The sequence below is a fragment of the Montipora capricornis genome, chromosome 11, assembly GCF_036669925.1.
Source record: "Montipora capricornis isolate CH-2021 chromosome 11, ASM3666992v2, whole genome shotgun sequence".
NCBI lineage: Eukaryota > Metazoa > Cnidaria > Anthozoa > Scleractinia > Acroporidae > Montipora > Montipora capricornis.
The window spans coordinates 23,449,618-23,454,617 of NC_090893.1; positions in this window are offsets into that span (position 1 = coordinate 23,449,618).

Genomic DNA, 5,000 nt, shown 5'->3' on the forward strand with positions numbered 1-5,000 from the left:
GTAAAATTGTTGGATTCCTCACTTGATTAATAGTTAATACCGGCCAGTATTATCTACAGTGGAGGGAATTTCAATCTACAATAGTGAGTGTAAACATCGGGTCATGTAATACTTGTAAATGTTTGTCAGTTTCTATGCTGTGAAAGAATCGCTCTTTTAGCTCTAAAACTTGCAATTATTGCAATTTCGGAAGAATAGAAATCAAAGGTTTCCGGGGGAGCATGTTCCCGGACCCTGGTATGAATTCGCCTTTCAGTCCCCGAATCCAAACCATGCTGCGCGGGCCCTGTTGGGGACAGGGGAAAGCGGCCGTTGTGAGGACTGTTCTGGCGGGAAAGGTATTTTTATTTTAAGATGATGCTTATTGTAGCATAGAAATATGTAACACAATCAAAATATATATCAATAAAAGAAACCAAATTTAGTGTTCGGAAAAATGTTAACAAAATAAATCGCGGTAAAAACAAGCTCATCATCTTGCATCAGCTTCGTCTTCCGCAACCGTAGCTTATTTCTGACTTCGTTCCTCTAGTCAACATGACCTTTTACAATAAAAAAGTGGATTTCTTTTGCACTGTCCTTGATTAACTGGCCGTTGTCGAGTGGTTACTCTGGCAGTTGGGACGCACTTTAGTGGTCGTTGCCGTTGTGGAGAAGTGGCATAGAACGAACAGGATATTCCACATGGCGGGATTTCAAAACGTGAGAAATGTTTGCCGGGATAGGAAAAATGCAGTGGCATTCACAAACAGGAAACAATTCTATTCCATAAACCCTCAGTTTGTGATAATTTATACTTGACAAGTGTCATTGACAATTTTCATTTGCTCATTTGTATAAACGATAAGTTTTCTAGGGGGGTGTGTTTTTAAGGAGAATCTGAAAAAGGATTTGTGATCTTGAAAGGTATGGATTCTTCATCAAAAAGCGGAGGATCCTAAAAGGGTTTATTTTTTATGACAACGCACGCGCGAACGTGTGTAATCTCTCAGAAAGATTTCAGCACTAACAAGAAGACACCAGTCATCACTGTATCATCTGCATATATCCTACTATAAGGAGTACTACGGGTCCATTTAGTTAGAAATACAATACAAGAAAAGAAATAGTTTTGCGATCGATCAAAACAGGTGATTAAAAAAAACCGTGCCGGCTAAATTACAAGTCCACGACTGTCAACGGTATTTTAGCTGTAGGAAAGGTGCTTTCAATTTCTGTAAAGTAGCTTTTCGCGTAAATTTTTCCGTAAAATGGCAAGAATAAGACGGTTCAGTGAGAATTTCACGTACGATAACTGTTGTGCACCATTTTTGTACCAAAAAACGCTCGTGAAAAATACCTTTTCGGAATCCTTTCCCTTTAAAAAAACGCTCAAACAGTGAATCTTATGCAAAAATTTGATCTGAAGAATCCACCCGTAGTGTGATCTGTTTGAAGTTTTTAGATAACGACTTTCCCTGCATTAAAGTCTTTTCCCTGAAAACTACCACTGAATTCTTCCAAAAATACTAACGAAAACATTTAAAACGGTAATTAAAAATTGCCTGTTTTTGTGATATGTTCCTTTTTCTACCGTGGGAAAATTTTGTTACATTAATTAGCGGAAAATTCCCATGCTCGTTAGAGGCAGTAGACATTTTGAGTTTACTCAGGGCATTCAGCCGCGTGATAAGATTTCGAGCTTTGCTAACGTTAGGCAAGTGATGCTAAAACAGAGACGAGGCGCAAAATGCCCTTTTTTAGCAAGGTTTGTAAGCCTTGGTGTCCACAAAGGAGCGAGGGACAGCTTTGTCTCAACCAGTGAAGTTTTCGAGGCGTATTGTGCTGCCGTGGCCATATGGACTGAAGGCGACAGTCTGCATGGTCAGACAAAATACCTCATGAAGAGAAATGCTTTTGATAAGGCAAGTCCTTAAGAACAACACAATTTATTTATTTTGTTCCTTGTCCTTTTGATATTAATGGAGGCTCTTTTGAGACTTTCACTGTACTCATTTAGCTCATAACGTTTACAAGCCACTAAAAGCCAAACATTCACGTCACCGAAAGAGGCCATTAGCTGGCTTTATTGGGAATTTAAAAAAGCGTAATACAGTCCATTGAAATATCTAATAACAGGCAGGAACTAATGATTATTAGCAGGTTCGTATTGACACCACAGTAGCCTAAAATGACGCCCAATAGTTCTGTAAAACCTGGATTCAGCATACATCTTTATTTACCCTCGGATTTTTAGAGTAGCTTGGTGTAGCTAATATCTCCGAGCATTTACCCTCCCAACCATGATACATCACAGAAGACAGACCACAACACTGGGAACTACATGCCCTACTCTTTGCGACACGTGTGCAGGTTCTTTTACGTCCCACAGGATTATGAACATTGAAGGGTTGCGAGACGGGACCTCCGGCTTATCGTCCTTATCCGAGAAGACTAGAGAGTCTTACCATTTGCAGATGTAATTACAAAGGCAGCACTTTCTCCTCAGTTATTTAAAGACCCTGAGTGTTGGTCCAGCCGGAGTTGAACTCACGACCTCCTGCGTGACAGCCCGGTGCTCAACCAACTGAGCCACCGGTGCGCAGCCAATTGGGATCAGCTTGTGTTTTCCAAAGCTCATGCTGTAAGTCACAAATAATTTCAGTTCACATTGAGATGAAAAATTAACACGTTCCTCCCTATATATCACACTTTGCAGAAACACTCATTAGGTACCCCTGAGGATGTAAGGCGCGTTCACTGTGCTCGGACTAAAGTGTTTGTATAATGCGCTTCTGTCTATTCAGCTGGTAAGGCCAGCCTAGCATATTTTGTAAAGCTCTTGAAATCTAAAACTTGCCTTAGGGACGTGGGTTGATAATGAATGTTTGTCTATGGTTAACCCATAAAAAAATAGTCAGATTTATTGCGTCATTTACTTCCAATGAAAAGTGCGACTCGTGTTACAAAATGGATTTGTACTCACACTCATGTGATTCATACTGTTTCTATATTTTCAGCAATTCAAAAATCAATTAGAGCAGCTGGCAAGGAATAGATTGTGGGACGTGAAGCCCGCCGTCCAAGCAGCAAAAATCCGCGGTTATTCCGGAATACGGCTCCAACGACCGCGAAGAGAGCCAGCTATAGAATTTGGGGGGCAGGTAATGCGCGAACGCCTTGCAACATACAGCTCCCTTAATCCCAAGCCAGAACCACCGATTGAGGTATGTGTCAGCAAATTTATTTTCAATTCTGAATAGTTAAACTGATCTCCCTTGATATAATAATTATAAAGTTAGTGGTATAACATTTCAGTGTTACTTGTTTGGTCTGTAGTTGCATAATGTCCCCAGTAATCCCCGAGGAGCAGGAATGTGCGCCTTCGCCTCGCGAGACATCAAAAAGGGGGAAATCATATGCGAGTATGAGGGAGAAGTGATCTCCCTCCAAGAAGCCGACAGAAGGGGAAAATTATATGAAGCCGAGGGAAGGCCCTGCGCGTTAATGGTGATCGAAAGTGCGGGACACCATGTTGCGTAAGTATTTAAACTAAATGATAAAACATATATTTTTTCGTCGAGTAGCACCTTATCATGGGTAAGAAAATATCGCTGTACTTCTATCGTAGTTATCTCATAGAATAAAATACCTGCAATTTAAAACAGCCTAAATTTGCACCTTTCATCTACATCTCGTTACATTTATCAGGTGATGCCTCTGGGAAACGACAGTGTGAAATAAATCCATCATGAGTTTTGAGGAAAAGATCTTTGTATTTGACGATCTATCGTCCTGACATGATTACGAGAGCAGATTCATGGAAAAAAAATATATATATCAAAAATTGTAATTGGCCAATTTTGAGGGCTGTACTCTACTGTGCGGCACGTTAAATTTAAAAGTGGTGGCTTTACTTCAACTAGTTTCTTTTCCCGTGCACCCGATGAACTGAAAAATAGTGAAACTATCAAACACACCCAGCTAGAGGTCCTTACTGTAAGTTGAGGATCGTTGTTTTTCGGCATTCCAACTCCGTTATAAGAGGTATGCATTTCATTGGCTTGGCCAATCATTTTTTAGACCTAAAAGTTCAAGTCTTCTAAGTGCAAACCAGTCAAAGTTATCAGTGCTTTTCCACGCTATATTTTATTCATTGATTGAGTGCTAAAGTTACTTTCTGTCTCCTCCGAGGATCGACCCATATGAAGGCGAACCAACTCGTCAGTTAACGTGGGGTGCCACGCTAAATCACTCACGGAACAATGCAAACGTCAAGTCTTTTGTCATTGACAAAAACAGTGACAAGCCACGTCCTTTCTTTGTTGCTCTCCACGACGTAGCAGAGACCACTGAGCTACTGTGGGATTACAACGACCCAGACTCGACGTGTTATTGCAGCAGTCAGACTCTCCCTCAGAAAAACTCATAAATCTGGTCCATCAACATCAAAACGTAGAAATCCACTCTGCAACGACGACAAATTCGCTCAGATATCAGGGGCCAAACACCTAAAATTCAGTCAAAAATCGGCTGATCACACTCGATTTACTCAGCCTGGCTCACAGAATGCCATTCTGGAGAGAAACGCACAGATAACTATAAATTTCTAACGGGATTTGTCAAAAGGTGCCTGCAGAAATTGTGAAAACAAGCCAATTCTGCTAGCGTCACAAACGTAAAGAAAAGCTACCCTCCCCACCCCTGTGCTTTGGTCAGACAACCAACAATCACCTACCCACACCACAGTGTGGGTTTACTCTAATTGGTGATCAAAAGCAAACTATCATTGAAGCCTAGACTAGTCCAGGAAAAATTGCCAATGAAGGCATGCTACAGTGTAAAATCTGACTTAACAAGGCCACATTGGCAATTTTTCCTGGACTAGTCTAGGCTTCAATGATAGTTTGCTTTTGATCACCAATTAGAGTGAACCCACACTGTGATGTGGGTAGGTGATTGTTGGTTGTCTGACCAAAGCACAGGGGTGGGGAGGGTAGCTTTTCTTTACGTTTGTGACG